Here is an 11,321-nt window from a genome sequence, read left to right on the forward strand (position 1 = left end):
ACTGAGCTAGGGTAAAGCCGATCGAAAATTAGCACCACAGCTCAAGCAGCATCTACAGGCAAACAACGAACGAACGCGCGGGCGTGTGCCGGAGCATAGCCTCCTTTATACTCTCTGTGCCCGTCAGCTCAACGCGATAACAATAGCGCGGCACCGTCGCGGATGTTGCGCGATGCCGCCGTTCTCACTGCTGGGGGCGCCACTGAAAGAGGGTCAGGGAGCAGACAGCGGGGGGAGTACCACGTCGTTGCTATTTGCCACAAGCGGAACGTTTGCAATTAAATCTGTGTTACACCTTTCTATTCTACTTGAAAGGCGGATTTATCTACGAGTAACGGCCGTTTAACGCATTTTGTTGCCGAGACGTGAAAATTTCAACATTGCATGCAATTTGCGCACTGCACATAACACTACAAGATTCATCAACAGTGTTCTGCTTTTTCTGCAGTTGCAGCTCGAATAAATGAAGATTAATAATACACTCATATAAAACAAAATTCAGCAGCACAGGTACCAGCGTTTATTTACAGGTTTAAAAAAAAAGCTGCTGAGAAAGCTAGAAATAATAAATGATTCAAATTGCACTCATCTAAAACAAAACTGAGGAGCATGCATAGCAGTATTTATTGACAGGTTTCAAGTCAAAAACAGCTGCTCTACAGTTTCATGCATTTCCGCGAAAGAGGCTTCTGGCTGAATGGCTTGTACAAGTCATGTTTGTCTGTTATTGTACTTGCATAGTTGATTAGCAGTGGCCTGATGAACCTGGTGGTCATGAGTTCAGCCAAAGTTTCACGGTGCCCTCTGTCATTTACAGGACACTTCAGGAGGTGTGATTTGCAGATAGCTGGCACTGCTGCCTCTGTCAGGGTCTTCAGTGGCTTTTGAAGTTATGGTTTCACTTTCAAAGCTGCTTCCACAAACAGTCGCAGTGTTTCTAAAATGTATAGCAGCTGATCTGAGGGATGAAGTAGTCCCCCTCTGTCCTGCAGCCGAGTAAACTGCTGAAGTGGCTGATTAGTAGGCGGCTTTGTAGTGAGCGCACAACACTTATCACAATCTATATGCTCACTTACAATGCGAGCTATGTAGCCGCCTATATAAACTGTTGCAGACAACTGCAAAGTGGGGAGAGCTGCAGGGACACTCTGCACATTTAAACGCCTTAATACGTGCACAGCTGACGCTGGCAGCTCGTCAGTGCTCTCAGATGCATTTGGCATTGCAGCCGTAAGTGCTTTGCTGTGCTCTTCATCTTCACGACGTAGCACATTGCTGTATTCTGAGGCAGCTGCGATACCAGTCTTCAAGATTTTTTGTAATCCTGACAGTACTGAGCGCACATCCAGTTGGTCATTGCAGCCCAGTGACCGCCTCAAAGTTCCAAATAAAGACTCAATAGGGTCGCTGCTGAATTTCCTAGTGAGAACAAAGAAGAACTGCTCCTCAACTAATAAGTAGCGAATGCAGGCAGCAGTCGAGTATGTTGTCAGCAGGAGAGCTTCATATGTCTCAGTTGTTAGAAAGCCGCGTGCATAAGTGGCACTTTTCTTTAATTTATCCATGTACAGTGGAAATGTCACCTCGAGCCATTCAAGCCTCTCATCGTTTGCATCATCGAAGTGCCTGACATCAGGGCACCTTTTCTCAATATGTTGCTGCTTGTTGCTCGTGTCATGCAGCAGAAACCAACGATAGACATTTTTCATGAACACTACCATTGGTCCAGCATAACCAAACGATGGATGGCAACTTTGTCCTGCTTGTTCTTTTAAAAACTCGAGGGCAGATGTAACGTCAGGTGAAAGCACCTCCACGGCTCGCCTCGCGTTCATTTTCTCAATGTTGTTGGGAAACACATGTTTCCTAGTTAAATTTCTCACTGGCTCCACTATCCATTCCTTCTGCATTTCATATAACTTCTTCAAGTGAGATGATGATACCTCTCCCTTCTCTCCGAGGTCCCGAGCAAGAAACTGCGAGCGAATGTTCTTCAGTATGTGGCAATAGTCGAAGCTTAAAAAAAGCAGCCTTTCTGGATCACATGGATGCTCTATCCTGTAGGTCAAGAATCCCCCGCAGAGTTCTTTCATCGCACTGACGTTTGCTTTGTGATTCCTTCCAGGTTCCTTCTTTTTCCCGTCTGATCGGCACAGTGGCACACAGCAGTATGCCATCGGGATCTGTAAATTGAATATTCCGACTCTTAGAATATTTTGCTAAGTTTCTGCACTTCGTGCACAAAATAACTTGCTAATCACACTTGACAAACAAATGAAACTGAAATACATATTACAGTATTCGATTTCGCGGACATGGTAACGTATGCTTACAACTTTAACCTATGCAACGTTGAACACACAGTCGCTTAATTAAATAGCTGATAATGCGATGCGCCGCAAAGAAAACTTGCATAGAAACACGTGCATCATGCTGCGCACACGTGCTTACCAAAAAACAAACAATTGGATATGCAAATTCACGCGCAAAGTTATCGAAACTGCAATACTGACGCATATGGCTCTTCCGAATGATAATATCAATCTTTATCGAGTCTTAATGAAGCAAAGTATGAGTTATTACTTCATTTAGTTCACCGAAAAAACACGGCCCGATCGCTGAACGATAAAGCAGTTGCTATCACTCAGGTGTCTGTAATATGAACAACAAAAACAGCAACTTACAGGTTGTTCCAGCGGCGTAGTCCTGCTACGTCCAAATGCAGTAAGAGTAGCACCAAAACCTAGATGCAACAAGCAATGCTGGTGCACGAAATGAAAACAGCACGACGAAAGAACGTACGCCAAATGCGACTTCTGCAACGCTACGCACGATTCGCCGCGAGATCGACCTAGAGGTGGCGCCACCGTCGCTCCGGTAGTGTGGATCGGCAGCCGGCGGCGCTCGCAGAAACGCACGCGGCGTAGGTGTGCTTCTGAGTTTACGGCGGGTTTGTTGGCAATAAAAACATGTGTTCTGTAGTATTTCTGCAATGTTGCAGAAAAAAATTCAAGGATTTCGTCAATGCAGCAGAAGAAACGCGGATTTTAGGAAAAGAAGGCATGCAACCACCAGTCTTCTAAATTTACTTTGCACGTTTCTTGCGCTGTACCACGCTCATGCACCTAATACTTGGGCCTGCCTAATGACAACTTTGTTTTTCTTATCGACTTTTAAACAGGGTGCGCATGTCTCATGCGAGTGAGACAGGCGAATTTAATGTCAAGCCCACGCAGATACAAGGTTCGTGCTCTGAGCTGCAGTATTTTAGAATGAATCGAGAAAGCCTGGTTCATTATATCGTGCTTGAGTCGAGGATTAAGCACGTTAAATATAGCACTGACAGCGTACTGCATGCCGAGTTGCTTTAGACTGAGTGCACATTAACTCTTGCTAGACAACCACGCACAAGTATTCCCAAAAAATGAGATCACGCCGACACTGTACAGGAAACCTCACCGCAAAGGGAAGTTGATTGTTCACATGTACAGCGCTGAGTGGATTGAATTTGCCGAGCTCACAAATACGCGGATGCTTTTTGCGGCCACTGTCATAGAATGTCATAGTGTATTACTGCATGCGCCACTAACTGTTAATGATTTCCTGAAACCGAGGAAAATATAAGGGATTTGTGATGTGTGTGATGTTGATATATAATGGTAAATTAGTAGTGTAATTATTTTGTTTTGCAATGCCAATAAATTTCACCGTGTGCGAGAATGTTTACACTGTTTACAAAATTTACGATAATATAATCAGTGAATATTTTTCAGTAACGTTAAAATGCCAAGCTACGAATCACTCGCTTCGAAGACATCGTTATAAACTGCGCATGGGCACTGTCATGTTCTGGCAAGCAATTTTAAATGCTGAAGATTTCTTTATCACTAATTATTAAGCAGTGACTAAATCTTATGCGAAGTAAAATATTAGGTTTGATTCCAAAACAGGTGCCGGATATAAAACTATTCCGAAAGAAATGGAGGTCATTTTATCATGTGACTATAAAGATATATTTATTCCCGAACTAAACACTGATAATTAAGCCCGCATGAAGCTGTTTTACTCCCTTTGTCAGAAACGATGAGTTTGCTCGGAAGACAGCACTTAGACGAAAAGGGATTTGAAGTACATTGATCTAGGTGTATTTTCTAATATTTAGTGGAACAATTAGGTGCAGGGAAGATGTTTCCCAAACGTTCGAGCATTTCTCTAAAGCAAAATGTGCTCACTACCACTATTACGGATGCGCAGAAGCCTTCAACAGCAAAAAGACAACAAAAAAAAACATATTGGCACGGGGTTTAACGCATGAAAGCGCATCGGCTATGACGGACGATTGCAGAGGCTGGTTTTGGTGCTGTTCTTTTTTTTTTCATTATTGCCACCATATTCAGCACGTGAGATTGTTTAATGTGCAGTCAAATCCCACAGCAGAGGAGCGCTTTTCAAAACGGTCGTGATTGAATCCCCCGCTCTCGAAATCAGCCTTCGAGCGCCCTTACCACTGATATGCCGAGACAGAGGTTTAAAAGAAAAAAACAAAAAGTACTCACACAACTCTATCATGCATACAGAAGGCATAGCAGGCACATAGTAGCCCGTTCAAACTGCATTCTGCTATGAAGCAGTCTGCGGTGGAATATGTTTCAGTATCTGCGGTATTCCAAACAGAAACTGGAATATGCGATTTCTGAGCGTTTGCATTAACTTCTACTGACGGCAGCGACCTGTTTTACTTTGATAAGGCGCTAACGACAGTACCAATTCATTTGAGACACCGCGTGTCAAAGGATCTCAAGCGCCGAAGACCGCGACGGATGATGTCCTTATTCAGCATGACATACTCTATACGGACAAGTATTTGTTTTTAATGGAGCGTGGGGTAATAGCCTGTTCATATTTCTTTTGCTAGAGGCATATAGGTAAGCAAAAGCGGACAGGAACCACGAAACAAACAAAAATACTCCTGTACACGCCGCATGCGCGCGCGTAAATCACTGCAGGCTGACACGCGACGCGAAAACGCATCCACACAGAGTAGGTTTCGCCGCTGAGCCGCAAGGTGGAGACTCTGCTCGATCTCGAGCCCAATACGCGAGCGGCAGGGCACCCTCTGTCGCCATCGCCATCTGTCGGCAGCTAGCCGCGTAACCTCTCGATGGTGGAGGAGGATGGGAGGAGGGGCAACGACGGCCACGGAGCGCGCCGTTGCCAGGCACAGAGGAGTATAAAGGAGGCTATGGCCGGAGAGAATGCATCGAAGAGCTGACAGCAGCGCCACAGCGGCGACCGGTGGCGGCGACATGAACCGACGGCGTGTTTTCTCCAAGCGGCGGAATGCGCGGTCGCGCCACCTCTCCCTTCTAGTAGAGTCCCTAGAAGTATTTGCTAGTCTGCCGTCCGAGCGGGGTTCCCTACGGAACCGGTTGGCCGCTTCCCGGATGAAAGCGCAGGGGGCGCTGCACGCATTCGGAGTGTAGGGTGCCTAGGGTGCCTCGATGCCCGCGCCTCCGCTCAGGGTGAGGACAGCTGCGTCGTCTGCTACGGCGGCCGCCATTCTCGCGCCCGCGGCATACAGGTTTCGTTCTCGTGGGGGGAGGTCTGCTCGCTTCTGGCTTGCCGCGGGCGCTTAAAGTAAGAAAAATAAGGAATATTCTGGTGCGCTTTTGTTTTACATGAGAATATAATACTTAATTTTGTTGGAGAGCCTGCCTTGTGCTTTTAAAAACAGGACAAGCAGCCAACATCAAGGCGTCGACAGTAACAATGAAAGCGGGTATGCAAGATATGCGCCAAATATGTCAGTGAAGCTCTCCTAGAATCTATCGCTAGAGTTCAAAACCTATCTCTTATGCACTGAACCCTTTGGTGCGTGGAAACAGCAACCCGTCCCAACATAAATTTGCGTCGTCAGGTCGCTTACTCGAGTGAAGCGACCATACTCCTAGAGAAGCAGAAGGAAAAAAAATCCTGAAAACGTTTATTTACCGAGGTTTGCGATAGATTCCGATGAAAGGAACCGTTACTAAGCAGAGGATCATGAAATAAAAAGTTTTGAGTCGCTTTTCAGTTAAATCTCGATGACGGTTATGACAAGGCGTATTCTGCATACCACCACGGGCATTGGCAGCCCTGTTGGTGTTATCATTCCTGCGCATGTTTAATGTCGAGAACAAAACGCTTGAAAAATGCCACAATCCACTGCGTGGAGGAGGGGGGGGGGGTTGAACATTTATTTTAGATCACATCTCCCTCAATTGAAAGCATTTAATTCTGTTCACTTGTTTTGTAGTTAATTTCAAACTACTAAGTTTATTAGAACTGCTGGAACACATCGGGTGATTTCTGCCCAAGCTTCTTTGGCGTTCTTTATTAAATTTGTAGCTATGAATGTCCCAATACAGGTGACTGCAATGGATGGGTAAGAAAACTGAGCAGACGCGGTCAATGACACAGCGTCTTGGTTTCGCACGTTCTGAAAAAAAAAAACGATTATCAGCAACGGTAATAAAATATAAGCACTCGCCTGTTCGTCTTGGTATACCTGGATGAAAACAAAAACTGTTACCCAAGCAAACATGAAATCGTTTATTCAGTGGTTATGAAAACACACAATAAAGTTACCAATATTTCTGCTTATGGGAACGCGACCATTATTGCACTTTTTCAAAGTAGACATCTATGTTAAATAGATGACTGTAATTGACGAAACAGCTGTGATTGCATATATACATAGATGCAGAATTCAGGTTTCGAAGCAAAACTTTCGCGGAACTTCATATTCCGGCTTGGTTACGCAAGGCTGACTCCAGCACAAGTTCGGGGTGCGAGTTGAGAGGGCGACCCATAGAAATACATGTAAACACAACTTACCGCAACATTTTGCTCGGTTCAGCAGCGTTGAACCCTTCTCATTTTTTGGTGAACGTCTTGTACGACGCCCCGACGTCATGTGGCATGACACACTACATTCTCTTGCAAGTAATGCAAGTCTGACGACTTGCGGGACCGCTCACAGCACGATAAACTGACCGCGCACAGTTGCAGACGACTATGCAGTGTAGTGCACGTGCGCGTGCTAGTGGCCTGCCTTCGTGGTGAATGGGGTGCATATTCTTAGGGAGGGGCTTGATAACAAGCTCCTTCCTGATTGCTGTGGGTATTTGCCTGGGATCGTCCGCCATGGGTTCGACATTGATGCCTAGCCTCAGCAAGACAAGCCTCCCGGCTTTGGTGCGCGCCAGTCTGGAGTACTGCGCTATTAAATGCGCTTCCATGAGTTCATCAAGTGTGTTGTGCATTCCAAGAGCTAAGAGCCTATCGGTTGAGGTGTTTCTCGATAGTCCTAGTGCTGTCTTGTAAGCTTGCCGGATAAGACATTCAACCTTTTGCTTTTCGTCTTGGTAAAGGTGCAGATAGGGCAGGGTGTAGACTAGCCTGGTGATGACGAAAGCCTGAATGAGTCGACAGGTGTCGCTTTCTTTCATGCCCCTCCTCTTGTTGGCTATTCGCTTGATTAGTCTGGCTGTTTGGGTGACTGTTCTGGTCAGTTTACCTAATGTTTCTAAATTTCTGTGGTTACTCTGAATGAACATGCCTAGGATTCTGATGGTGTCTACTTGTTTGATTGGCAGTCTACCCTGATTGCAGGAGGCGGAGGTCTGTTCTTTCGATTGGGGCCTTCTCGAACTACAAGGAGTTCGGACTTAGAGTGTGAACATTCAAGACCCGCCCTTAGAGCGTAAGTCTCAATAGTGTCGACTGCTTCCTGAAGCACACTTTCTATTTGGGCATCACTTCCCCTGTTCGCCCACAGGGTAATTTCGTCCGTGTAAAACGTATGCTGTAGCCCCTCGATGGCGGCGAGTCTGGGAGACAGTGTTATCAGTGCAATGTTGAAGAGGAACGGCGACATCATAGAGCCTTGTGGTGTTCCCTTTCCGCCCAGAGATATGGGGTCTGATTTGATCGCGCCGAGAGTGAGCTCGGCCGTCCTGTTCGTAAAGAAGGACCGGACGTACCCGAAGGCTCTCTCTTCAGGATTCAAAAGCGAGAGGTTTTCTAATATCGCCTCGTGCGAGATGTTATCGAAGGCTTTACAGAGATCAAGCCCAAGTATTGCCCTCGTTCCATGACAGTACCTGCGATCCATAACAACCCTCGACAGCTGGATCATGACATCCTGCGTGGAGAGGTTGGGTCTGAATCCTATCATGGTTGAGGGGATGAGGTCGTTGTCCTCTACATAACCCTGCAGCCTGTTGAGAACGATGTGTTCCATTAATTTGCCTAGGCACGACGTTAACGAAATGGGTCTTAGGTTTTCTATGTTAAGCTTCTTCCCTGGTTTCGGTATGAATGTCACTTTAGCATGTTTCCATTCTTGCGGTACCTCTCCTTTCCTCCAGTAGGTGTTCATGAGGTCAGTTAGGGCCGAAACTGAGCCGATATCTAGGTTCCTGAGGATTTTGTTTGAGGCGCCGTCTGGCTCCGCCGCCGAGGTCGTCCTGAGTTGTCCTATCGCGTACAACATCTCAGCTTCCGTAAAGTCCTCGTCCAACTGTTCATTGGGGAGTCCTCCATACATAGGGAGTGGGCTAGTGCTAGGTGTCGTGTTCAGGTACATTTGACATAGTGCATTTAGTAGCTCCGCGTCCGTACCTTCATACTTTTGTATAATTTGTGCGAGGTGATCCCGCGCAGCAGATCCTCCGCTCCGCTGATGGCGCATGCTGTCTGGCGCTCAGTGAACTTCTCTCTCCACTGTCGCGTTTCAGGGCACCGCAGCGAGCTTCAGCGAGCAGGCCGCTTCCCAGAGAGTGCAACCGCAGACGAACTCAAATGCAAGACCGAGTGCGTGAAGTTGAGTTACATGAAGATGTTTCGTCATGTAGCAGTGCTGAGCAAGTTTTGACTTTACAACGCTCCGCACGTAGCGGAATTCATATTCAAATGCGTCTTGAATGTCACTTTGACATTTCTTGACGATTCAGGGTCGTCTGTTTTAATTCTGTCGGAGCAAGAGTACAGTCGATATTTTCAGAGCGTTCCAATCCTGCCTGCTTCGCATGTTACTCAGTTTGACTACTCTCAACGGCCGATTTCCGTGCTAGGTTGTTTCTAGGCAGACGTTCAGTTTAAAGGCCGCACAGCTTCACTACGTTTTTATGCTGTTCACCGAGGAAATTGTCTCATCGGTCTTGACGTCATTGAAGCCTTGGATCTTCGCATTGAAGGTTCTGCTCCTAAATGCTTGCACACGTCCGTTGATCCGTTGCGGACTCATTTCCACACCGTCAAGCGAGCAGCCCCGCAACAAAGATCTGCCGCCAGCCTTAGCACATGAGTTCAGTTCGCTTTTCAGCCCGGAGTTGAGTCTTGCTAAGGGGTTCATCCATCGATATAAGACGCGGGAAGGCGTGCAGCCTGTAGCTTCCAAGGCAAGCTTCGCCATCTGCCATATTCTCTCCGGTCGCCAGTATCAAAGGAGCTTCAGAGGTTACTGAGCCTTGACATCATCGAGCGCATCGATGCTTCTGAATGGGTGTCTCCTATTGTTGACAAGAAAGATGGTAGCATCAGGATATGTGTAGACCTTCGTGAACCGAACAAGCTTGCTATTGTTCCATACAGTTTCCCATTGCCGCATACAGAGGAACTGCTTCACACTTTGGTAGGCGCTGCACACTTTACGAAACTTGACTTGGCTTCTGCTTACCATCAGGTTCTTTTGCACACTGACAGCAGGAATCTGACAGCATTAATCACTCATGACGGTCTTTTCCGCTTTAAAAGAGTTTGCTTCGGTTTGGCGTCTGCCCCAGCGGCATTTCAGAAGATGATGGCGACAATCCTCGACCGTTGCCCTGGAGTGTTGTTCTACATCGATATGGGATCATTTTTGGTAAGACCGCAGAAGAGCACCTTTCAAACATGAAGACCTTGCTGCAAACGATCAAGAACGTAGACCTGAAACTGAACAACAAATGCCTCTTTGACGTTCCAGAACTTGAGTTCGTAGGGCTTAAAGTCACTGCACGTGGTATCTCGCCACTCCCAGAGAAGGTAGATTCCATAGTTAACATGCCAGTGCCAACTGATGTTGCCGCCCTCCGTTCATTCCTGGGTCTCGTAGAATATTCCTCCAAGTTTGTTCCACACTTGGCACAAGTGGTCGAGCCTATGAGAATCTTGCTGTGCAAATATGAGCCGTTCATTTGGTCAGCTGAAGCAGACATCAGTTTTACGAGGGTTAAGGATATGCTTTTCTCGAGTACAGTCCTCCAGATGTTCGATCCATTACTTCCAGTAATTGTGTCGACCAACGCGTCCGACTGTGGACTGGGAGCAGTCCTGCAGCAAAAAAAGTGGCCACGAGCTCCGCACAGTCGCTTTCGCATCTCGTACACTGTCGCCTGCGGGAGGAAATATTCAGTAGGTGAACGGGAAGCATTAGCATGTATTTGGGCGTGTGAGCGATGAAACACATGTATATCTTCGGGGTCGCCATTTCACAATTCGAACAGACCATCAAGCACTAGTGTCCTTGCTGTCGTCCCAAGGACATGGAAGACGCCCACTCCGAATCGCACGCTGGAGTGCACGACTGCTTTGCTACAGTTTCACTGCTGAATACCGCAAGGGGTCCACAAACACTGTAGCAGATGCACTTTCTCGGCTGCCAGCACCTACCTCGGAGACAGAGATTGCTAAGGAGGAAGAAATTGTCTCGTTCATTGAGCCAGCCTGTGTGACAAAGGAGGAGTTCAGACAGGTCGCCCGCGACGACGGTTGCCTGGAAACCGTGAAGTCATTCGTGCTGAGGTTCCCGGCCGCCAAAAAGAACTCCATACCGGAAGAGGCGAAACCATTCTACTCTATTCGGGCAGAACTGTCTGTTGTTGACAACTTGCTACTTCGTGCAGAGCGCCTCGTTGTTCCATCCTCCCTCATGGCTCAGATCATCAGAACCGCGCACGAGACATATCCTGGTGTGAAGGCACGACTGCGTGAGCGGTTGTGGTGGCCACGAATGGATCAGCAAGTAGAAATTGCAATAAAAAACTGCCACATCTGCCTGGAGGCAGATAAGTCCGCCAAAACATCACCAGCACCGTTACAACCTGTTGAATGGCCTGAGAAACCGTTGAAGAAGCTTGGCCTAGACGTTGTTGGACCTTTGGCTTATACAGCGTACAACAGTAGATTTGCAGTAACGCTTGGTGACTACCATTCTAAATGGCCAGAGGTACACTTTTGCAGCGAAGTGTCCACAAGCACCGTAAAGGACTTAAGAGATAGTCTGATAATGGACCTCA

At 47.1% G+C, this 11,321-nt stretch overlaps 1 pseudogene; it reads right to left on the reverse strand.

Annotated features, from left to right (window-relative positions):
• Positions 1-366: 366 nt before the first annotated feature.
• Positions 367-2,093, reverse strand: LOC146189020 (uncharacterized; annotated as a pseudogene).
• Positions 2,094-11,321: the final 9,228 nt, after the last annotated feature.

This window comes from Amblyomma maculatum, chromosome 5 (assembly GCF_055883805.1).
Source record: "Amblyomma maculatum isolate TAMU_Amacu chromosome 5, ASM5588380v1, whole genome shotgun sequence".
Classification (NCBI taxonomy): domain Eukaryota; kingdom Metazoa; phylum Arthropoda; class Arachnida; order Ixodida; family Ixodidae; genus Amblyomma; species Amblyomma maculatum.